The sequence below is a fragment of the Prionailurus viverrinus genome, chromosome B2, assembly GCF_022837055.1.
Source record: "Prionailurus viverrinus isolate Anna chromosome B2, UM_Priviv_1.0, whole genome shotgun sequence".
In the NCBI taxonomy this organism is placed as follows: Eukaryota; Metazoa; Chordata; class Mammalia; order Carnivora; family Felidae; genus Prionailurus; species Prionailurus viverrinus.
The window spans coordinates 142841858-142866521 of NC_062565.1; the positions used below are offsets into that span (position 1 = coordinate 142841858).

Consider the following 24664-nt stretch of genomic DNA (forward strand, 5'->3'; position numbering starts at 1 on the left):
TGGCCTTTTATGCCCCGCGCTCCGCCGGGACACGTTACAGATTCAGAGAGATCCCAGGGGATTGATTTAGAAGCCTCCCCGCCCCTGTGCCTGGCGCTCGTTTTCTTTTGCACCTGTTGATGAAATCCGTGAGTGCCCGTTGGTGTGCGTGGGCTAGCTTCACTCCCGGAGGGGATGGGGACGCAAGCGCCGGAACACGGACGCCGGAGAAACCCCTCTCTGATGGCACCTCTGCCCTACGTAAATACTTGGCCGAGAAGCGTCAGTTCTGCAAAGTAGAGAAAGAACTTGGAAGCAAATGTACTGCTTGGTGACTCGACCTCTGTGCTGGATGTGTTTGAAGTTGGGTGCCCAGCCAGTGTATTCCATGTCTGTGCTTCAGGAAGTCTTGAGACCCGCACTGTGCCAAGGGCTTTAGTGATGATCTCATGTTAACTTTCACAATTCCACAAAAGAGCCACTATTATCCCCAGATTGTAGATGAGTAAACTGAGGCCTGAAGAGGCTATGAAACTTGCTTGCCTGAGGTGACACACCTCTACCTGAGTCCTATGTGGCTGTGTTTATAACGTAATACAGCGCATGGCTTCCGGGTATCACCAGCCACCCCGTCTCTTGTTTGGTGGCCAACTTCATGAGGATGGCCAAAGCAAGCCAAACCGGGTAGGACTGTTAGAACTTTATGAACACTGGAGAGTATCCTGTTGGTGTCCAGCTGGACCATATTGCCTTGTTGGTAGCTCAACGCAGCTCAGAGGAAGGTCACTGTCCAGGTTGTGGACAACCGGTACACTCACAGGTAGAACAAACACTTTATCAGTGTCTAGTCTTTTTTCCCTGCATTGTATGCATGCATCCTTCAGTTAGGAGATAGGGCTTGGAAGAATCATCTCTTCTATCTTAGTTTCCCCTCAGCATGTCATTAGCCTATAGTCATCTGGCTTGTTTTCAGTCACTTGGTTACTGAAACAATGTCTCCAGTATTGTCAGTGTCATAGTGTGCATCGAATCGTCGGTGAAATTATTATCAGATTATTCCAGTTTGCGCTCTGTCCCCCCTCCCCCCCCCATCCAAGTTTGGTCATTTGCTGAGGCCTTGGAAAGAAAAACCGCAGAAATTTCCATTCCATTTCAGATGTCTACTTCATACCACATTTATCAGAGCTGAGAGATTAATTTCATGGTGCAAAAATCCTACTTCATCAAAAAGATTGAAACGTCCTTCAGTTGGATTACAGCAGCGTTAAGCAAGGTTCATGCCTATTTAAGAGTTCCTTTGAAGCCACTTGGACAAAAGGGCTTTATTTTTTTTCAAAAGCGAAGACTTTAAAAATGATTAATGAAAGTAGTATAATGCATATTTTCCATTTGGAAATGAAGTTGGGCTGTGATGCATGTATATTACTTTGGGGATTACAGTATGCTGGATTCTAGTACAGAGGATGTAATGAAAGGAATTGGCATGTCCTGAACTCCTGTGTAGTCCACGTTTGTCACTTAACCTAGCACTCATTTCTCAGTAGAACTTGGGTTGAGTACTTAATTTGTAAAGTCTGTTTTTCTTAAGTGAAACTATTTTTATTATTTTTTTAAATTTTTTAATGTTTCTTTATTTTGAAGAGAGAGAGTGCGAACAGGGAGGGGCAGAGAGAGAGGGAGACAGAATCCGCAGCAGGCTCCAGGCTCCAAGCTGTCAGCACAGAGCCCGACGCGGGGCTTGAACTCGCGGACCGTGAGATCATGACCTCAACCCAAGTCAGACGCTAAGTGAAACTATTTTTAAAAAGCAGCTGTAGTGCTTGGTGGTATTGCTCGTCCAGAGGAGGATTCTGATAGCCTTCTGTTACTAGAAAGTTGTTGTTTCAAACTTTTCAAGTATCCTAAACGCGCCACAATTTGATAGAATGGCTCTGAACTTGAAATTCCCATCTGGATTTCAAAGGGCTAGCTTTTGTGCTTTCCTTTCCTTGAGGAGGAAAAGAGTACTTTCATTTTTTCCCCAGAAGCTTTCAATGTCTGCTTTTGCGTGGGACCGTGCATCTGCGGAAGCCGGCATAGCTGGTGTTGGAATCCTGACCGGTTGCCCTTTCTAGGAGGTTCAAGGTTGTGGGCAGCTTCCTCTGAATTCAGCTGTGATTTCCTGTGATGGGTCTCCCCAGGGAGGAATCTGAGGCCAGGAAGATCTAAGCGAACGGTTTATTAGCATGTGGGTGGTGGTTTCTCCCCAGCCAGTGAGAGTTCCTAAATTCTGCCCAGCCCTGTGGCAGAGGCATGCTGCTTTTATAGGGAGCAGCTGGAGATCCCACAGCTCTTCAAGGCACTTTTTATCCCATGAGGACCCACACTTGAAAAGGCGTTTCACCACCGGGTAGGGGCTCACAACTGCTTAGCATTTCCAGGCAGTGCTCAGGGGCTTGAACTGGGCCGAGAGTTTAGGAAAAAAGCTGATGATCTTTGGTTGGTCTGTTGCTGGGCAAAGTCCTTCTCTTCCACTGTGACTCTGCAGACGGTCCCCACACCAGGCCATCTAGCCTGCTAGCAGGAAGGGTGCTGAGGGAATACTTCTAAATTCCTGCTTCTAAAAGAGTTAGGTTGAGAATCTATCTTAAATGTAGATCAGTGGGAACAGGAATTCGGAAGCAGAAAAGCTAAAGTATTAGCACCAAATTTTAAAGTTGTTACTAAGTTTTCTTGGTGAACTGATTTAGTAGTGGGGGGCTTCTCAAGTATAGGTGAAAAGCCATAGCCCGTAACAATTCCCTGCGGTCCGCAATCCGGAGTTAGCATGCAGATGTTCTCTTGTTGGCACATTGGGACAAAAGGTAGTTGCTGTCTTTCCCTTTGTCTCTGTTAGACTTAGTGTGGACCACACAAAGGGAAGTGTGACTATTGTTCATAGGTTTTGTTTTCAGAATGAGCACTGATACTCCAAAGGTCAGTGTTCTCCAAACAGCCCCTAGGAAGGGTGGCCTGCGAGTGTCTGTGTGTTTACACATGTGTTTGTGAGCCAGTGGGACTGGGTCTCCCCCCCACCCCCCCCAGCCACGCCTGCTGTTGAACAGTCAGCAGCAGGGATGGGGGTAGGAAGGAGGCCTGGGAGACTTAATTAAGTTAATTAGTAAGTGTCCCTAAATTACTTTGAGCTTCTGGGGGAAAAGTTTCTGTGTAAACACCAGGCCTGGGTTTTCCCAGCTGCTGTGTTTATATAGAGGCCACAATATCCTGCTTTGTTTGAATTGGTGAAATGGCGAGGCTTCTTCTGAACTGTTGCCTTGCCCACTTTCCCTGGCTTTGTGGCTTGGGATTATAGGTCAGTGCCTTAAAGTCTGACCTGCTTAAGAGCACCTGAGAGAATCAGTAAGTGGCCATATCATCAGCACTCCGGGGTGAAGACTGAAGCACAGGTAGGACCCGATGGGGAGCCCCAGGCTCCTAACTTGGGAAGCGCCCCCACCCCCGCTGGGCCGCATGGCCTGTTGGCCTCCAAGGCTCATGCCCGGGGCCTTTTTTCCTACTGGTAGGTCTGCTCAGCATAACATTTACAAATACACAAACTGGGTTAGTGTGTACGTCTACCTGTCGTTTTCATAACTCACCCGTAGGAATGTGATTTCAGATCTTGCCAGCCTCCCTTTTAGGGCCATGTGGCTCAAAAACATTTCCCTTGACCTTTTTCTTTAAAAAAAAATTTTTTTTAGGGGCGCCTGGGTGGCTCAGTCGGTTAAGCGTCCGACTTCAGCTCAGGTCATGATCTCGCAGTCCGTGAGTTCGAGCCCCGCGTCGGGCTCTGTGCTGTGCTGACAGCTCAGGGCCTGGAGCCTGTTTCCGATTCTGTGTCTCCCTCTCTCTCTGACCCTCCCCCGTTCATGCTCTGTCTCTCCCTGTCTCAAAAATAAATAAATGTTAAAAAAAAAAACATTAAAAAAAAAATTTTTTTTAATGTTTATTTTTTGAGAGAGAGAGAGAGAGAGAGTGCGAGCATGAGAGGGGTAGAGGCAGAGAGAGGGAGACACAGAATCTCAAGCAGGCTCCAGGCTCCGAGCTGTTAGCCCAGAGCCCGACATGGAGCTCAAACTCACGAACCTCGAGATCGTGACCTGTGCCGAAGTCAGATGCTTAACTGACTGAGCCACCCAGGCGTCCCTCCCTTAACCTTTAATTGTGAACATTTAAATGAACAAATGTAGAAGGAAAAATGAATCCCCTGTACCTGTCACCCAGCATTGATATGTCAGTATATTTCAGTTCTGTGTCACACGTCCCTGTATTTTTTATGAAAAATGAATCTCCTAACATTTTATTGATTCTATTTCAAATAAGATTTTAATTTATTTGGCTTGGCTTTTCTTTTTTCTTGACTTGCATCCGTGTGTATCTGCGTAAGTGCAAAGTTTGTGGGACGGAATGAGATGTGGGCAAGAACAGAGATGGTGGTATGAATTGATTCTGAGACTCTGGCCAGGATACATTTTGAGAAACCAAAGTGATCCCATGGGAAGAGTAAACTATCAGCTGGAAGAGCAGAGTGTCCCCACCCTGGGATGGCACTGATGGGCTCACAGGGACACCTTCGGGGCTTGCCCTGTGCCTCTCATTGAAACGGGGAGTCGGGCCATTTGCGCCCACCTCCCTGGACCTCAGTCCAGATACACAGGACTATGGAGGTTCCTACGCAGGTGGTGCCCAGTCTGTTTCCAACATGCTCGTGTCTTTTCCTGGGGTCGGTGACAGACTGCACAGTGCACGTGTCCACTCCAGACCCCAACGAAGGGAGTGTGGCAGGGGTGCCCCCAGGGGTGGAGGCGGACACATGCCACCCTGGCTGGGGTGTCCTCAGGTGTGTGCATGAGGCCCCTGGCGGAGGGGTATGAAGCCCAGAAGCAGGAGTGGGGACGGTGTCAGTGGAAAGAGAAGGGGCTCAGCCTAGGGGCACCTGACCCCACTGGCCACATGCTGGACCTGATCTTCCAGTTAGCAACAGGGTCGTGAACTTCTCAAGCTAAGAGGGTAGAACATATTTTGTTAAACAGAACTCTGGCAAGTGTTCTGGGTATCTGTGTAAGTCTGGGTATCACTTCTGGGATGTTCCTTGGGTACCCAGGTCCCACTGCGTGATTTTTGGCCGCTCAGCTTCTATTGTGGGACTGGGTCAGCCTTTCTACCTGCGATGAGGAATATGTTCTGTTGTTGTTGGGTTTTTTTGTCCCCTGCCCCCCACCTGAAGTGTCCTTAACACCTTGGGGAACTGCCCCAGGCTCAGACTTGGAAATAAGATGGGGGGGGGGGGGGAAGGGAGTCCCTAAGCATTTCCAGGCAGGGCTAGGTGGTGTGGTGGCCAGCTCACCTCAAGGAGAAAATCCGATCCAGCTTGCGAGAGTGTCTGCACCTGACCAAGCTGAGGGTTTGCAAGCAAAGCCCCCCCGAGCTGCACTAGCATTTCCAGGCGGCTTTTGCAGTGGCTGGGGCTTCTGTTGTCCACACTGGTGGATGTTGTGCACACACTGGTAGGTGTCGTCCCCACACGGGTAGGCGTCATCTGCGCTCTGGTAGACATTGTCCATGCACGGGTAGGTGTCGTCCATACACTGTTAGATAAGGGGCTGTCAGTGGGCATGCCAGGGTCTACCTTCAAGGTCAACACAAAAGAGCCCAGTTATGGGCACTTTCTGTTTCTAAGGAATGCTGGAAGGAGCCCTGGGGTACTGTTATGTGAATGTGAGTCATTTTTGAGGACAATTTAATGAAAACCTTAAGAAATATGTATGACCTTGATCTAGTATCAAGGGTAGATACTATCCTGGTATCAATGGACAGATATTTATTTCGGGATATACTCATACATCATGAGCCCATTTTGCTTTAAGGATGTTCATTGCAAGCTGCTTTGAATTTTTAGCTGACAACATAAACTTTGGTCCAACTTGATAATAATAGCTAATATTTATGGGAAAAAATAGCTAACGTTTGGGGCGCCTGGGTGGTTCAGTCGGTTGAGCGTCCGACTTCAGCTCAGATCATGATCTTGAGGTTTGTGAATTCAAACCCTGCATCGGGCTCTGTGCCGATAGCACGGAGCCTGGAGCCTACTTTGGATTCTGTGTTTCCCTCTCTCTCTGCTCTCCACCCCCCCCCCCCCCACTCTCTCAAAAAATAAATAAACATTAAAAAAATAGCTAACATTTATGGAGCACTTACTGTGTACCAGGTGCTATTCTAAGGGGTTGACATGTATTGATTTATTTAATCCTCACAATGAGGCAGGTACGAAATAGATTCCATTTAACACTTGGAGAAAGTGAGGCACAGACAAGCATAAGGTTCTACCTCTAGTTAGTGGTGGAGCCATGATTTGAACAACGCCTAGAGGCTCTAGAGAATAGCGTGTTTAGTAAAAATCTCCTCCCTAGAAAAAAAGAAGATTCAATGTGTGTATGGTCGGTGGAGATCAGGGGTGCTGGTGAGTGTAAGCATCGGTACAGCATCCCCGTCGTGACTGGAGCTTTGTCCGATGCTTGCGTAAACAGGAGTGTCCAGGCTTGGGGAAGCAGCTACCCACTGAGAGGTGCATGTGATCTCACAAAGGGGGCATCTTCAAGAGAAGTGTGTGGGCTTCAGTCCTGCCTTCCAGCAGGGCTGAGGCTTGCGCCTGGTATCCTTCCATACGGATGCCCCCAGCACCTAGAACAGAGCCTGATTAGGACTCGAAGCTCTGAAGAAAGTCCTAGGTTTCTTAGCCTGGAGGCTTCTAAGCATGTCCAGGCTCCCCCAGGACATGCTTCCGAGTGTGAGGACCATCAAACAGATAACATGTTGGACTGGTGTCTTCCTGAAGAGCCCCTCAATTTGGAGTGGGGGGAAATGCCTGAGGGAGTGAATGTATCTTCCTGCCCTACCTTTGCTTGTCTTGGAGAACTCGGGCGCTGTGCCGACTGGGTGGACAGAATTGTGGTTTGCACCCAAGGTGGGCACTGGGCGACTGTCGTGGGCACGGCGCTTGGCAAAGGGCCTGTCCGGGACAGCCGGATGCCTCTGGCCAGGTCCTGGGGCGGTGGCAGTCTGCACTCATGACATATGAAGCTGGAGGGTTGCCATTTGCTTGTAAAGCTTCCGGGTTCAGAAAATGGCTCCAGGCTGGAGGGTTCACCTGGAGCATAGTAGCGAAGGAGGGCAGGCAGGGTAGCTCCTTCTGGAGAACCAATTCCTGGGAGCAGTTCCAAAGTATGAATGCGAAAGTCTGAGCTTAATCTTACGGCAGTTTTTGGAGGATAAGGAACTCTCCTGGAGAGCCTTTTGTAGTGTCATGGGAGCTAGTATTTAATTCTGTTCCCGCATCTCTGTGTGTTTCTGCCCCACCTCCTCCCTTCTCTGAGGCCGAGCCTGATGGAGCCGACCCTCCCTGACCTCCTGGAGCCCCTGACCACAAGCTGCTGTGCTGCATTTGTCCACTCCCCCAGAACAGGCCCCATCTTTTTTTTTTTTTTTTAAATTTTTTTTTAATGTTTATTTTTGAGAGAGAGAGAGAGAAAGACAGAGCCAGAACATGAATGGGGGAGGGGCAGAGAGAGAGGGAGACACAGAATCCGAAGCAGGCTCCAGGCTCTGAGCTGTCAGCACAGAGTCCGATGCGGGGCTGGAACTCACAGACCGCGAGATCATGACCTGAGCAGGAGCCGGACGCTCAACCGACTGAGCCCACTCAGGTGCCCCAACAGTCCTCATCTTCTGCCATTGCTGCCCCCTGACAAGATCTGAGGAGATGCTGAGGGCAAACCAGGTGCTAAGAAATGAAGAGGGACGTTCCTTTGTTCTTTAAAGCAGTGTGAGGTCCGAAGCAGAACTGGGCCACCGAAAACACTCCTAGTTTTGGAATTGATGTGGGTTTGGGGGCTGTGGGGCGGGGAGAGGGCAGGGAGTTAACATCTGATGCTCGGACCCGGCATAGGACTCGGGTGGCCCGGACACCCATCAAGATCCTGGAAAATGGCCGATTTAAGGTGAACAGTGCATGATGTACAGTTTCTTCTCTCTACTGACTAGCTGCCTTTTTGTATTCAACTTGTATTGACTTATTACTCATTGGTGGTAGTAATCTCTACTCAGAAGAAGCAAACTACTTCCCTTTCCTTGGGTCTGACTCTAGAATGTTCTGGTGAGGCCTACTGGTAGGAGAGGGAAGACCTGAATTCTATCTAGCCCTGGCTCCTTATCTGAGGGAATTGAGTTAATCCACATTTGAATCTTAGGAGAAATTACCTGGCCAGGTAAAATCTAAGGTGGTTCTGATCTAAGTCTGAGCTAAGAATGTCTGCTATACATTTTGTATTAGAGACTTATGAATTAATTAAAATGCATGAGATGATCTCTCCTTGATTCTGCCCTTTTCCGATAACCAGCAGAAAAAATTTAAAAAGCAGTAACAATTTAGCTTAAATTAGGGCCACAGAGTAAGGTATTTATTAAAATAGCATAAAGTGTGCTAAAGTAAATAGCTCCTTTAGGTGGTCCTTATTAATTTCCATTAACGTTCTGAAAATCCTGTCCTTCAACATAAACGTAGCTTTGTTTTTTAACAGGCTGCTCTGGAGGGGGAGTTTGTGTGCCTGGGAATGTGTGGTCTAGTTCCAGCTGCTTCACTGACTGTGTGTTGCAGAACTTAAGCTTCACCATGAATCTTATTCATGGCTGATAAATCCTGTATGTTGGAGAAACTCTTCAAGGAGAGGAGGCCGTTTTCTGTGGCTCCTGCTTCGCGATTAAGCAGAACTGAGGTCCGGAGCCAAGCTGGATCCCACTGGCAGAAAGAGTGACTGATAGAATGCAGTCCGATCGATGTGCTGTGGTTAAACAGAACTGTGACACTCGCATCACGGCCTGCTTCAATAATGGACTTGTTTTTATTTAAATGCTGTGGGTAAAGAAAGGAATATTGGAAAACTTGGGCCGGAAATAACTTGCCACCAGCCCGGGCCTGAGCCAGGCCCTCGTGACAAGGTCAAAAATAGTGGTATCTGCTTGTCTTTTACGCAGACCACCAGGAGGGGAGAGGGGAGCAGCAGCCTTGGAGCAGAGGGGAGGAGCCTGTGGCTCAAGAGGGGAGGGGCCTGTGGCTCTGGAAGGGAGGAACCGTGGGGCAGAGGGGAAGAGAGAGCCAGTACTGTCCTCCATTTCCTCCGCCACATCCCTTGCTTTCTAAGCTGATCTGTCTAGAGGGGGCACTTTTCTCTAATTCACAGAAAGGCACCGTGTGGGCCATAGGCCGCCTTGGAGAAGGTAGTCCTATAAAGGCCTTTTTCGAACTTTTATGGCAGTGATAAAATTTGAAGCCCACTGTGGAACTGGAATTTGTAGCTTACCCCTGCAACGGAGGGGCGCGCGTCGCATAAGACCACACAGGCGAAGTGAGGAATTGTCATGACATGCCACTGCCTGCAGGCCGATGGCTCCAGACTTGGGGGGGTTTCAGGCGTGTGTCCGACTTCAGCACTCTCGGCCTCAGGTTTCTGGTTTCGTTTGCTGTCAGGAAATTTATGTAGCTGAGAGCTTATTAGAATTTTGTCTTCAGGGGCGCCTGGGTGGCTTGGTCGGTTAAGCGTCCGACTTTGGCTCAGGTCATGATGACACGGTTCGTGAGTTCAAGCCCGCGTCGGGCTCTGTGCTGACAGCTCAGAGCCAGGAGCCCATTTCAGATTCTGTGTCTCCCTCTCTCTCTCTCTGACCCTCCCCCGTTCATGCTCTGTCTCTTTCTGTCTCAAAAATAAATAAACGTTTAAAAAAAAAAAAAGAATTTTGTCTTCAAAGAGAAAATGGACCCAGATCGAAGACTGGGCGTGTGATCCTGTAAGAAAAGTTTACAGGTTGAACTTTGTGACTCCGGTTAGCTCACTCACTGGCTTCCCCCTGGGCTTTCTAGGAGAAGCCTCAGCCCTGTGGCCTGTGTGTGCTCCCCTCCTGAGCACTGTCAACCCTTTTGGGTGCAGGTGATAAGAGTGTGCACCTAGAACAGCCAGGAGACACATCCTGAAGTATCTGGCAGTGAAACGATATCAGGTCTGGGATTTGTTTGGCAATACTGTGGGAAGCAGATGGATGGACACATATGTACGCGCGCGCGCGCACACACACACACACACACACACACACACACACACACACACTGGTGGGGAGGAAGCAAGTGAAATGAGCCTGGAGAAATGCTGATAACTCTTGGAGCCGGGTGACAGGTACGTGGCGGATTGTGAGACGTAGAGAATTAATAAGCTGGCTGCTTTTTAAGCTCAGCAGAGAAAAATTGATGACTTTCCAAGACACCATGATTAGTCAATTAGAAATTAGAGTATCAAATAGGAAAAAAAAAAAAAGATTCTACCCCCAGCGACAACAGTTTCCGAGAATAAACATAATAAAATATGTGAGGTCTAAAAGGAGAAGACTACAAAACTTCACTAAAGCATCAAATAATTGGAAAGGTATACTGTATTCTTTGATAGGAACACTGACAATGTGAAGATGTTCTTCTCCAGTTAATCTATAAGTGCAAGTATCTATGTGTAAAATCCAATGAATGAAATTCCAATAGCAGTGTGATATAAAACATAACGGGCCGACTGGAGTATGTCTGGGACCCCCCTGCCCCCCCCCCCACTTAAACTAAATGGCAGCACCATATGGGTGGGGCAGAGACTCAGGACAAAAACGACTGAGTCATCCTGGTCCTACTGTTTTCCTCCACTCCACCCAATCCCCTGGCAAGTCCAGACTTCTCTACCTGCATATATACCTGGATGCCACCAGCGCCCCGCTGCGTAGGTACAGCACTAGTCCAGTCACTCAGACTGGCCTCCTAACTAGTGTTCCAGCCACCACTCCCAAGGCTTCCCCAGCCCCCATGCAGGGGCCTGCTCAAGCCTGCACCGCCTACGTCCTCTGCCCTGGCTCCTTCTCCAGTCTCCTCTCTTGCCATTTCCCGAGCTTACGCCACTTGAGCAGCCCTGACTGGCTCCTGCCTCATCTTTGTATTTGCTGTGCCTTCTGCCTGCAGTGCTCTCCCCCCAGACCTCTGCTCGGCTGCGGCCTCCTCATTCAGGGCTAACTCGATGATTTGGGCAAGACTTTCCTGGCCACCCTCGCGCAACTAACCTGTGCACTCCACGCTCCCCACGCCCCCGTTGTCTCCGTTCTGTCACCTGCTTTCTTGTCTTCCTACCACTGGTCACCAAAAGCAACTTCTGTGTTTGCTTTTGCATACATTGCATGACGTTGTTCACCATGAGAGTGCAGGCTCTATGGGAGCAGGGTGGTGCGGGTGGCGTTGTGTCCCCCAAAAAGATAATGTTCAAGTCCTAACCCACGGCAACTGAATGTGACCTTACCTGGAAATCAGGTCTTTGCAGCCATAATTAAGATGTAAATTCAGGTGAAGTCATGCCGGCATAGGGTGGGCCCTTAATCCAGTAGGATTGGTGTCTTTATAAAAAAAGGAGACACAGAAACAGACATACACAGAGGGGAGACAGTCATGCGACGGAGGCAGAGATTGGAGTGACATCTTGGCCACCAGCCTAGGACCACCCAGAGCCTCCAGAAGCCAGAAGAGCCGAGGAATGAACCTCCTCTAGAGGCTTCAGAGGGAGCAGGGTCCTGCCAATACCTGATCTTGGACTTCTGGCCCCTAAAACCGTGAGAGCATAAATTGCAGTTATTTTAAGTGCCCCAGTTTGTGCTACTTTGTTCCAGCAGCCCCAGGAAACCCCTACAAAGGGCATCGTGTGTTGTTCGGTACTGTCTTCTCAGCCCTGTCTGGTGTGCGGAGCAGCCCCAGAAACACTGCTAAATGATGAAGGAATGACAAAAATAGCCAAGAAGATTTTGAAAAAGATCAGTGAGGACGGATTTGATCTCCCAGATAGTAAAGCACACCACAAAACCAGAAGAACGGTATAATGGACAAAAATCAATAGAATAGAAGAGAGGGCTCACAGTCTTATGTAAATAGATTAGTTTATTGTAACTTAGGTGATGATTTAATCAGCCAGGGAAAAGGTGGATATTCAACGAATGGTGTTGGTTGGTGTCATCAACCAGTGCTGTGCCCCGTGGGGCTCTTCGTTTATTCAGCCAGATATTCAGATCGGGTTCCCCTTGGATTTTCTAGTCTGAAAGGAGGAGGGCAGAAACCTCGGCTTGCCCGCAGGACAGCGCTGGCTCTCCCTCTCCTGGGCGGTGAGCGGTCTCTCCGGGAGCTCCTGCAGGTGACTGCTTCACACAGCCATCCATCGGGTCACTAGCTCCTCCCATCATTAAGCCTTGCACCCTGTAGGAGCCACATCCTTTATAAAACCCCGACAGGTATAGATTCCAGGCTTCCCCCAAGCCCTGAGTCTGGTGTCCTCGTCGGCAGGTATAATTCATGTATGGCTCTTCCCTGTCCGGGAGCAATTGGCCGATTAAGGCCATTTTTACCAAAAGCAATGTTATCTAGTAACGTAGTTGATGGTTTACCTTTATGGGGTTCCTAGGTTTTGTTAAGCCTATGTGGATGTTAATTAAGTTAGAGCCCTATAGTATATCAGACTTTAAAAGAAATTACAGAAGTCATTAAGGTTAAATATAAAGAGGGGCGCCTGGGTGGCTCAGTCAGTTGAGCATCCGACTTCGGCTCGGGTTACGATCTCATGGTTTGTGAGTTCGAGCCCCGCGTCGGGCTCTGGGCTGACAGCTCGGAGCCTGGAGCCTGCTTGGGATTCTGTGTCTCCCCCTCTCTCTCTGCCCCTCCCTTTTGTCTCTCAAAAATAAATAAACATTAAAAATTAAAAAATATATATATAAAGAGCTCAACTTTTAAAGTATTAAAAGAACTTATAGGAGGAGCATGCACAGTTTCATAGTGTGAAAGGCTTTCTAAACAAAGCGTAACACTCAGAAGTCATAAAAGAATTTAAAAAACCTGACAGATTTAAGAAATATATATAAATGAGCGAGTCCTAAGTGTACAGCTCCATGAATTTTCACCAAGTGAACTCACCCATATCACCAGGGTGATGTCTAGAAACAGAGCATTGGGGGCACCCAAGGACCCCTGCTCAGCCTTCACCCCGTGTCAGACTGATAGACTGACTACATGAATATTTAAAACTCCAGGATATAAAAAGATACCATAAAGGTAGTTTAAAAACGAGCAGTAGCCTGGAAGGAAACTGTGTATAACTATTTGCAATATATAAAAGGGTCAAAGACTGATAATCATGGGATATAAAAGAGCTCCCATAGATGGCAAAGGATATCTAAGTCATCCTCAAAAGGAAGAAGTCAAATGGCCCAAGCCATGGACCCAGCACTGGCCACTCCGTCTTGGGCTGTCAGCAGTGCCCGACGAGGGAGTGCTGGTTCTGTTCTCCATTCTTCCATGGAGGCTCCTGTGACAGACACTGCATTCCACGCGGTGTCACCCCTCCCTCCTGGCCCTGCAGCTGTGCCCTCACACCTGTCTCTCCCCTTAGGCCTTTACCCCTTTCCCAGGAGACATTGGTTTCTCTCATGCACTGGCTCCCAGGTCATCCCCCACAGGCTTTCAGACAAGCCCAGATTTGACTTGTCCTCCAGGTGACACCCCTGCTCAGGTTCAGGCAAAGCTCAGCATGAGGAACATCAGGGCCGGGCTCAGGTGCTTGAGGCATGAACAGCAGTTGTGGTATCACCGGGAGTGGCAGAAGGTAGAAACGGGGCCACCATTGCCAGGGGTTGGGGCAGGCGGTAGGTATGGCATCCATTCAAAAAGGGGAGTTGAGGAGGACAAAGTAGGCCCCCAGAAAGGAGTGTGGGACAGGCAAAGTGTTCATTCTGTAAAGGCGAACTTCCCCAGAGAGAGGCTGCTGAACAGAAGGATTTCACAGGTAAATGACAGGGGGGTCCAGACATGGCTCCCACCCCCTGGAGATGTGCACTCAGGTTAGCATGGAAAAGATTGCCAGGCCGGGTGGTAAATCCAGCTGCTCAGCTAGCCCAGGGATTCCCAAGCACGTGTGACCTTCTGTTCACGGAGCACACATAACATGTCAGGGCACACCGGGGTCTCCTGGAGTGCCGTTGGGGAATGCTGTGCTGTGAAGTGGTTGAGATTGAAAGGTCGGGTTCTGACCCAGCCACAGACTTTTCTGTTACCAAGGCTGGGCGGAGCGAATTCCAGGTATAGAAAGCCTTTGGCCGGTTGGTAAATTAGAGGAGGCGGTTCCCAAATCAGTGAAATGTGGTTAAGAGGGTCATTTGAGAAGGTGTCTTCTGCCTTTTTGTAAAAATAGCGTGACTGTCTTCCCCCGATGTTGTGAGGGGCCTCTGTGAAGGAGCAGGCATGGTTAATTAACAGACACGTAGGGAAGGAGAGGCCAAAGGAGTCGCAGTAGATGACCCCAAATACTGTGTGTGGGGATGCGGATAACACAGCACAGTTAATGCGTCTGCTCAGAGTTGAACTTGCTTCATGTTTCCTGGGTCTCTGTGCACAGTGTTTGCCCCCCGCGAGGCTGCAGCTCTGTGTCTTTGCGGCGCATCTAATCCAGGTAAGCGGACTGGTGTTCCAGTCACGTCTCTAATGCTAGTTTTCTCCTAAACAACAACAACAACAACAATTTTTTAAAAATCAGAGAAGCCTGAGAAATGAAGTATAGTCTGTTTTCTGGATTCTGGATTAAAACATAGAATAGGAATTGGCCTTTTGTAGACGGATGAAGCTTTCATCTTCCTGGAACTGTGACCTGTGCTCAACAGATCCTCACCCGCCAGCCTCTTGGAACACTGCCTCCACCTGCACGCACTCCCCCAGACGGAGCCTTGCTGGCGGCGGGCAGGCATCCTTGTCGCTCACTGCCACTCTCAGGCCAAGGTTCCTCCTCCTCCCCTAGAAAGACGGCTCTTGTGGACTCTTGTGGACGCACACGCCTCCTTATTGAGGTCTCCCTTCCTCCGGGCCACGCTGTCATTCACAGAGGAGCTGGGCTCCTGGCTTCCTGGGTTCTCCCACCGCAACTCCTGTCCCCATCCCCGGTGAGCTCACGCCTCTTAGCATGATGCCCCTGCTTCTGGCCTCTCTCTGGCCTCACCTCCTCACGACCGAGCCCTCCCTTCCCCTCACTTCACACCGCTAGACCTTCCCGGCACCAGGTACCATGCCACCTGCAAGTTCAGCTTCAGGCATCCTTCTCTGCGACCCGCTGTCCGCCTCGCACCCCAAACAGTTCTGCAGCCGCCAGCCCTTAGTGTTCCTGCCCCGCAACCTTCCCGCCACCCTCCCCTCCCCTCCCCCGCCCTTCTCTTGCTTACGGTGCGCCTCGTGGCCGTGACCACTCCTGCACACACTCTCTGCCCTCTTGCACACACTCCTCCCTTGGGTGCGTGCGGAGCAGCCCCGCCCCGCAAGCCCGGGATGAGGCCACGCCCCTTCCACCCCACGCATGCGCCCTTGTTGTTGAGAGTGGCTGGAGGAAACCACGACGGCGCCGGCTTGTTGCAGTTTCACATGGGGTCTTCGGCGCTGGTCAGTCATCTTACCGGATTTTCCTACCCAGGTTGCTCTTCCGCGCCGCACGATGGCTATTTCACATCTTCTCGAGCCTTCGACACCTTGGCCCTCTCAGCTAGTGTTTTGCTTCCTATATCACTGAGAAAAGGAATTAAGAGGAGAACTTTCGCAAGCCCCACCACTTAACGTATTTGCTGGCGCACGCCACCTTCCCTCTGTTACAGCGCTGACCTCCTGCCCCTGTTCTCTCTCTTTCTGCCTCGTCCCCTCCCGCCTTTAAACACTTTGTTTCCACTATTTCCCCCTTCCCTTCCTAGCCAGGTGATTTCCATCATTAAACCGACAGACAGTCGTATCCCAGGTCGTATCCCAGGTTAATAAGCCTTCTCTTGGCCCCAACCCCCCCCCCCCCCGCCCGGGTCCATTACCATTACCGCACATGAAGAGGTCGTCCTCCCTTGCTATCTCCACTCACCCCACATCCTCCTGTGACACACTTAAGCCCGGCTTTGGTACCTGCCACGCCTCTGGAGCTCTTCCTTAAGATCCCCATGACTTCCACCTTATGGGTCTGCCCTCCAACCAGCAGCACCACCCAGGTGATCACGCCCCTTTTGTGAAGCAGTGCTCCTTGGAATTCCTGCCTCGCTGCTGCTGCCATTCTCCCCGGTGCTCAGAGCAACATCTGGCACAGAGTGGGCATCTGGAGTCCTTGCTGAGTGACGGAAGGAAGGGGAAAGTCACACCTTCGTCCCCGCATGTCCTACAGCATAAGAAGGGGCATGCATGGAAATAGCGCTTCTCTGCAAGGGAGGAGGCTCTGAGGTGGGGTCTTAGCAGGGCTGGGAGGGTCTTTCAGATGAAGGGAAAACTGGGGAAGGAAGAAGAGAGAGGGATGTCCCGAGGAACTGGTTTGGCTAGTCAGAAAGGAAACTGAAAAGATAGCTGTAAATAGAACCTCCAGTGCCAGGCGGCCAGTGGACCTAATTTGTTAGTCATAGGAAGCAAAGTGAAGGGCTTGTTACATGAGGGAGTGGTGACACATGAGGACTTGCTCCAGGAGGAGAGCCGGGGGCGGCGGGGCGTGGGTGGGGAATGAAGGCCCAGGAATGAGATCTGTGGTCAGGCGGTGAACACTGCCCCCAAGGATCTGGGCTACGGGATCAGCCCCTATGTACCCAGCAAACACGCACATGTTTCTAGAGAAACAGGTATTGTTATGCTGGCCTCCTCCTCTGGCCTGGTCACAGCCACAGCTGACCTCAGTGCCGGGAGGGGAGTGTGGAGGGGCCCACCCCTGTCCCACAGATGTTTTCCCAGCTGTGGCTGCAGGCGATGATAAATTTCCCTTTTATTTTCTCTGGTTGGTTTATACAGGCGAACACAGCCACGATGGGAGGCAGTGCATTTGCTCATGTGTTTTTCAGTGCCCTCCCCCCTCCCCCTCCCCACCCTGGCTCTTTTGTGTGGCCTGGACTTTTTTGGTGAGAAAGAGAAGCAGTGGCCAGTACAGGAAAGTTTCTTATTGGGGCTGACGTGTGTCTCCCGGGTTGGCTTTCATCTTGGCTCTCAAGCTTCCAGTACAGACTGATGTTTTGATTTGCACTTTGCTTAGCAACCCTCCTGCGCCTCCATCCGCCCGCCTGAGAAAATCCATTGTCTTTCTGAAGAGCTGCTTTAGCTCCAAACTGATAACTCTGGAAGGAACAGTCACAAGCCAGTCTGAACTGAGCTCATGGAGGAGACACTGACCTTGATCTGGATGCTGCTATCCTCTTGAGACCCTGAAATACAAGAAGATGGTCTAAAATCATGCACAAGAATGCAGCCACAAATGGTACCTCAGTCTTGGGCCGTCGGCATTGTTAAATTGACCTACTTATTTTTGTGACATGTGGGCTGGGCTTCACTGGAGTTTCCTTATGGCGTGTTATCGTGGAATTTATTATGAAAGAAAGAAAATACGTGTGGCTGGTTTGATTATTGATCTGGACTGGCTATCTGCGGACCAGGAATATGGTCTGTGTGGCCCGGGTCTTAAGAAGCAGAGCGCATTCTGGCTGCCTCTGTCACTCCTGCTCTTGGTGACACCAGCCCCAGCCTCGGGACATCAGGCCAAGTTTGTCTAGCTTTGAGGCAAGCCACCCCTTCCCCGGTAGGCCTAAAGTGGTGGCTGTTTCTCTTCTACTCCCTTGGCCCATTGGCCCCGGGGGTGGGATGTGTGCCCCCTAGTCCCCTCTCTGCCACCTCCAGACACTCTGCTTCCCTCCTCCCTAAAAGCACTCAACTTGCAATCTCAATGTACAGTGCCTACTGGAGGACTTCCAAGCCTCGTCCAAACATCGAGGCTGTCAGGACCCCGCTGGGGATTTAGGACAGGAACCACACCTTGCTGGCAGGGCAGTGGGGGGCACGCTCCTTCTCTGGAGTATTCCTCCTAGTGGCCCTGTACGTTCACACGGCCATCCGGAGACCCTAGGCACACTTCACTCACTAGATGTGCGTGCCAGGGCTGTTTGCAGAGAAGTCTAACTCCCCACAGGGTCCAGTGTCGGGTGGCAGAGCTTCCAAGGACAGGCTCGTTCATTCCATGAGTGTCCACATGACCCCATTGCAGTTATGATGGGTCACCTGTGGTTCCTCTCAGCCCGGATGCCTTCTACCAGTCAGGACTATTTTCAGTCCTAAGCCATGCTGTCTAGTAACACAGATAACTTTTATCAGGTTACCAGGGAAACAGGACTAGAATGGTAATCTAAGGTCAGTTCTCTTGGAGGCTGTGTTAACCCTTTGCCACACACATCAAGGAACCCCATCTCCCATCGCCCTGCATTGGAATTGCCTCCTTCCTAGGGATTTTACCCTGTTCTCTGTCGGTCTCTCTGAGGCTGAGTCTTGCCCCCATGTTTGGTACCTCTAGTCACCATGGGGATCCTTCTGAAGACCTTGGCCTTGGGCTCCCTGACCTCCCCCCACCACCAGTGTGTGCTCTACCCTGGCTCGGCCACTCTCTCCCACGGCCATGCTCTGGTGCCCCATCTATGTCAGAACGTCCACTCTGCACCTACTGCCCCCAGTTCTCAACTCAGCCCTTAGTTCTCCAGCTCAGCGATTTTTGACCCTTGCTGGGATTGCGGTCCCAGACGTGCCACCCCGCCACAGTCCCGCGCCGGCCCCCTTTGGCTTCACGAGTCACAGCCGCTAGCTCTGCCTTGCACATCCTCCCACCCCCCGCCCTGTGTGCCCTTGCCGCCCTCCTGCTTCATCCTGCTTAGTTGGTGATACCACCAGTGACATCCTCTTCCCCTCACCAGAAGCTGCCCATGTGTAGCTGCAAGTTTCTGGAGACCAGCTACCCTGCAGACAGATGCCATTGCCACCTCGCAGCTCCCCCTCTCCTACTACATCAGTTTTTACTGTCCCAGAGCATTTCCAGCAGTGCATGCATGCAGGCACACACATACGCTCACACAGGCATACCTACATGCATGTAAATGCGTGTATACACGCATGCACACACACGCATGCACGAAACACATATAGACACATACCCATACATGCACATACGTGCATGCACATAAACATACATACACACACATGGACCCATAGGCACGTGCACGCGCACACACACACACACACACACACACACACACACACAGTTCCTCAAAGAATTGTCTCTACACACAACCCCATTTCCCTCTCCCTCTCCATTTAGGTTCTTGCCCCTCAGCTCCCCGTACACTGCTCTTTTCTGGCTCATCAGTGCCTAACTGGAAGGATGCTCTGTTGTCATGTTGTGGGACATAGAGCAGCATCTGAACTTGCTGACCACTCCTGTGTCCTTCAAACTCTTTCTTCTCTGACCTCCAGGACACCACGCGCTTCCTCTTTCCTTAACATCTTTTTGGACATTTCTCTTCATTCTACTTGGATTTTGAACACACTGTTTCAGACACACTCACTTCCCGGGTGATCCCCTCCAGTCTCTGGATTTTAAAGACCTTCTCTTTGCCGGGGCCCCTGTTTGTATCTTCGGCTGGATTCCAGGCCAGTGCAGCTGTGCCCTCCATGTCTGTGCTGGGGCGCCTGGGGGCACGGCAGGCTGGCCCATCTGACCTGAGCTCCTGATGTTCCATCCAGGCTTGTCCTGTCAGTCTCCGTCATCCCGGTGATGGCTGCTCCAACCTTCCCACTGTCCAGGAGAAAAATTTGGCGTCATCGTTGGACCCTCTCTTTCTCTCATATCCCACGTCCAGTCTGTCCACAAATCCTTTTGGTTCAACCTTCAAAATATATGCAGATATCTGATGATGTTAAGGAATTATGGGTAAAGTTTTTAGATGTGAGGATGGTAATGTGGTTGTGTTTTTAAAAGGAACCCTTATCTTTCAGAGATTCTTACTGAGGTATTTATAGCTGAAGCGACAGGAAGTTTGGGATTTGCTCAGAATAATCTAGGGCAATGATTTTTACCTGAAGGACTCATTAAAACAGATTACTGAGTGTCGAGGCCGGAGTTTCTGACTCATTGGGGCTGCAGTGGGCCCAATAATTTGTATTTCTAATGCTGGTTGATGCCTACTGTCTCAGGTCCACATTATAGGACCCACTGATCTAAGGTACAGGAGGGGGGGTGGTGGGTAGGAGTGAAAGAGGGTTGGCCAAGAGCTGATGGCAGGGGAGGTGGTAGGATCATGGTAGTGTGGGGACGTAGGGTTGTTACAGTGCTCTGTTTTCTTTGGAAGTGTCCATAGTGAAACAGCACGAGTTTGCGTATAGATGTGTGTGTGTGTGTGTGTGTGTGTGTGTGTGCATGTATACGTGCGTGTGTGTCCAGAATTGGGCTGTTTCTCAACACCTCCACTGCTACCACCCTGGTCCAAGCCAGCATCATCTCTTCTCTGGATCATTGTAATGCTTCCTAAGGGGTCTCCTTGCTTTTCCCCTCTCCCCTCTAGGATCTGTTCTCAACAGAGCAGCCAGAGCAATCCTCCACCCTACAGTGAAACCCCAAGTCTTTTTTTGACCTACAGAGCTCTTTTACAATGGATCCCCAACTCCATTTCCTCTGTCAGACACTGAGCCCCTCGCTGGTCCTCGGATATGTCAGGAATTTGCTTCTGCCCCAGGACCTTTACATACCCTCTCCTGGGCCTGTAGTGCCCACCCCCCACCTTCACTCAGCCATCCCTCTCATTCCCTTCGAGCCTGCATTTGAAAGTCACGCTTGCAGTGAGGCCTTCTCAGACTACACCATATAAAATCACGCGCACACACACACGTTTTATACCCCCTTCCCTGCTCACTTTTTCTCCTTAGCCCATGTCACTGTCTGTGTTGTGCTTACCGAGCCGGCCTGTTCTCCTTGGCAGGAAGCTTGCATGGTACCTGGTGCCGAGGTGGCCTCGCCGTCCCGCCTTTGCGGACGTGCGCCGTGGCAACGCCGCCCTTCCTGGCTCCCACCCCCTCCCAGGTTGGCCTCCATTGTCATCTCACACCCATTCATGACACACGTTCCTTCTCTGCAACACCGCCAGAGGCCTGCCTTGGCCAGCCCTGCTGTAGATGGATTTTGCCCATTTGGTTCGCTGCTGGATGTGTGTCTCGGCCAGTGCCAGCTGTGGCAGCCTCTCGGTACGCTGGGTGCACGGCTGAGGCCCAGGGGCAAGGGGTGGATGAGGAAGAGGGTGGGAGAGTCAATGAGAGGACTTTCCTTAAGGGCTGGAAATCCGTGGCCAGTGGGAGGGGAAGCACATTGCATTCTAACGTGGAAAAACCTACGGGAAGTGCAGCCAAAGTGTGAAAGACAGGAATAGACTATTTTCGAGACATTAAGAAAGGGAGAACAGGAGTTGCAAATGGGCAGGCCAAATACAGTCTGCAGAGGTGTGTGCGGCCCACACGATGCCTAAAATAAATGTGGATTGGTTGCCAGCATTGAAAACTCAGGAGTGTCCTATTTCTCTCAAAAAACTGGAAGCTCGCCGGCACAGGGCTGGCCTGGAACTGACCATCTGCCCCCTGTTAGAGGGGCCGCGTGTCCCCTGGTCACCTGTGGTCCCTCCCGCAGCTTCATTCGCTCACTACCTGCCTCGTGCTTGTAGACATTGGAGCTGTGAGCTCCCTTTTGAAGAGCAAAGTGGATAACGGAGTTCTTCTTCCTTCTAACCTGAGGAACTATAGTTGTTTGGGACAAGGAGGGGTGTCGGGTGATTTGGGAACAGGCTGCCTGAGAGGCCAGGCCTCTAGGAGTGCTGGCGGGGGGGCATTGAAGGCAGGGCAGGGGTCTGCACTGTGGGAGTAGAACATACCCGCTCGTACACGGTGAGGGTCAGAAGGAGCGTTGGAGAAGAAGAAATGAGAAAATACGCTTCCAGGAGAGACAGCCTGCGGGGGGTCTGGACTTTAAAAGGACTGGCTCAGGGGCGCCTGGGTGGCTCCGTCTGTTAAGCTTCTGACCTCAGCTCAGGTCATGATCTCGTAGTTTGTAGGTTTGAGCCCCAGGTTGGGTTCTGTGCTGACAGCTCGGAGCCTGGAGCCTGCTTCGGATTCTGTGTCTCCCTCTCTCTCTCTCTCTCTGCCTCTCCCCTGCTTGCGCTCTGTCTCTTTCTGTCTCTCAAAAATAAATAAAACATTAAAAAATAAGTAACAAGTAAATATGAGGATGAAGAGTCTTTTTTTTTTTTAATTTTTTTTTTCAACTTTTATTTATTTTTGGGACAGAGAGAGACAGAGCATGAACGGGGGAGGGGCAGAGAGAGAGGGAGACACAGAATCGGAAACAGGCTCCAGGCTCCGAGCCATCAGCCCAGAGCCCGACGCGGGGCTCGAACTCCCAGACCGCGAGATCGTGACCTGGCTGAAGTCGGACGCTTAACCGACTGCGCCACCCAGGCGCCCCGAAGAGTCTTTTTTAATTTGGGTTAGTTTACTTTTCCTGGTGACGGGGGCTGTGACACACGTGCTTGTCACCTGTGGTCCAGCAGGGCAAGCGGTCAGTTTTAGTCCCTCAGCCTGGCCTTGTGGGCGCGTCCCCACCTCTGAAGTGTGGATTCGACCACATCGCCTCGGGGAGCAGATCCCTGATGTTTTGTTTTCTTTGGTCAGGGCTGTTGGCAGAGGTGATGCACGCCACGCACGAAGTCCTCCTCGTTGCTGGTCAGCACAATGAGAACGCGATGATAGTCAGGCTTAAAGATTCTATTCGAAGGCTTTGTAAAGCTCTGAGGGTTGAAATATATATGTGTCCGAATTACTCTCCTGCTTTACCAGCGTGTGTGCTGAGATGAGAGCCACGAGCTGCCTGGTTTGCCTCTCCTGATTCTGCCCGCAGCGCCCGTATGCGGAGTCTGGCCATGCCTGTGGCCTGCAGGAGGGACATTCATGTCTTCCTGTGAGCCTGGGTTTTCACGGGGTTTACTTGTCCCAGAGCAGGGAGCAGGCCCATTTCAAGGAGGCCTCTGTAGGCACATGGCACAGTGCTTGGCCCTTAACAGTGGGCTTGTTGGGCGCCTGGGTGGCTCAGTCGGTTAAGCGTCTGACTTCGGCTCAGGTCATGATCTCACGGTCCATGAGTTCGAACCCCATGTCAGGCTCTGTGCTGACAGCTCAGAGCCTGGAGCCTGCTTCACATTCTGTGTCTCCCTCTCTCTCTGCCCCTCCCCTGCTCGTGTTCTGTCTCTCTCCCCCTTAAAAATAAATAAGCATTAAAAAATTTTTTAATAAATAAATAAATTAACTTAAAAAAAAATCCAGTGGGCTTGTCGTCACCTCTGGGCAGAGGATGTTGTTCACGTCAGCCAGGAACAGATGCAGGGAGTGGAGAGAATACCTTGTCCCTCTCACGCATCATCCGTGTGGGAGCAGGAGGCCTGTGGCCTCCAGGGAATGGGCTGTGGCCATCTGTGGGCCCCTAAGATGTCAGCATGCTAGTCCTTAGTTCCTGTGCCTGGTACCTTGCATGGCAAAAGGGACTTTGCCGACTTGAGTAAGTTAAGGAGCTTGTCCTGGGTTACCTGGGTAACTCACAGGGGCCCTTAAAAGAGGGAGGAGGGTAGCAGGAGAGGGAGAGAGAACAAGAAGGAACAGTGGGAGCAGAGCCCCGAGCGATGTAGTCACTGGCTTTGAAGAAGGTGGGCAGCAGCCCAGGAAGGCACACGGCCTCTAGATGCTGGAAAATGCCAGGAAACGGGTTTTCCCCAGAGCTTCTTGGGGAATGCAGTCCTGCCGACACTGATTTTAACCCAGTAAAACCCATTTCAGAGACTTCTGACCTGCACAGGTGTCAACTCATGAATGTGTGTTATTTTGAGCCACTGGGTCTGGTCATTTGTCACCGCAGCAGCAGCAGGAGAGTAGTGAATCACCCGCCTCCCGGCCGCCCCTTCTCTGAACCCAGCGGATGGAAGAGGTGGGACTGTGGCCCCCAGTCCTTCTCATAATTAGCTTTAGGTTACTCTCCCCTCCCCCCACCAAAAGCCTAATCAATCAGAAAAGTCCATGTGAATGTTGGGGGGAAATGTAATTGATTACACTGGTTCTTAACCTTTTCAGAGTCACTAAGTCCTTTGAGATTCTGACAAAAGCTGTGCCTCCAGCCCCATAAAAATATATACCCAGGGAGCACCTGGGTGGCTCAGTTGGTCGAGCGTCTAACTCTTGATTTCTGCTCAGGTCATGATCTCACAGTTCGTGAGTTTGAGCCCTGCCTTGGGCTCCTCACTGACAGTGTGGAGCTGCACTGTCCAATATTTGTGTCCAAATATTTTGCACACAGTTGTAGAGGTTACACAGATCCCCCCAGCACTATCCTGCAAAGCTGCAGCATCTGCCGGGCTTTCCTCTGTCACCCCAGATTAAGAGTCTGTCTATCACAGTAATTCAGAGGCTGAGTGACTGCTCTCCTAGTAAATCTCCCTAATGGTGTTTGCCAGGCCCTTATTTGAGGATTCATCGAGGTTTTTTCCCCATTCTCTGCATGTGGAAACATTTTTCAGAGAAGGGGTCCAAGGGTCTGCCACTGTAAATGCCAATGGGTCTGTGGAGCCCTTGTAGGTCACAGGCTCCCTGCTCCCAATGGTCCTTCTGTCTGTCAGTCGGTCTGCTGTCTTGTCTTGCTTTCACCCTGGGCCGTATATTGTCCTGAGCACCGGT

At 50.8% G+C, this 24664-nt stretch overlaps 1 protein-coding gene and 1 long non-coding RNA gene across 5 annotated transcripts in view; one reads left to right on the plus strand and one right to left on the minus strand.

Moving 5' to 3' along the window:
* SYNJ2 (synaptojanin 2) overlaps window positions 1–24664 on the plus strand; it is a 104741-nt gene that overhangs the window by 519 nt on the left and 79558 nt on the right. The window lies entirely within an intron of this gene.
* On the minus strand, window positions 13138–16480 carry LOC125165768 (uncharacterized). Its single transcript, XR_007152214.1, has 3 exons — window positions 16028–16480; window positions 15541–15649; window positions 13138–14598 (listed from the first exon to the last, which is right to left on the minus strand). It is a non-coding gene; the product is annotated as an uncharacterized LOC125165768 (long non-coding RNA).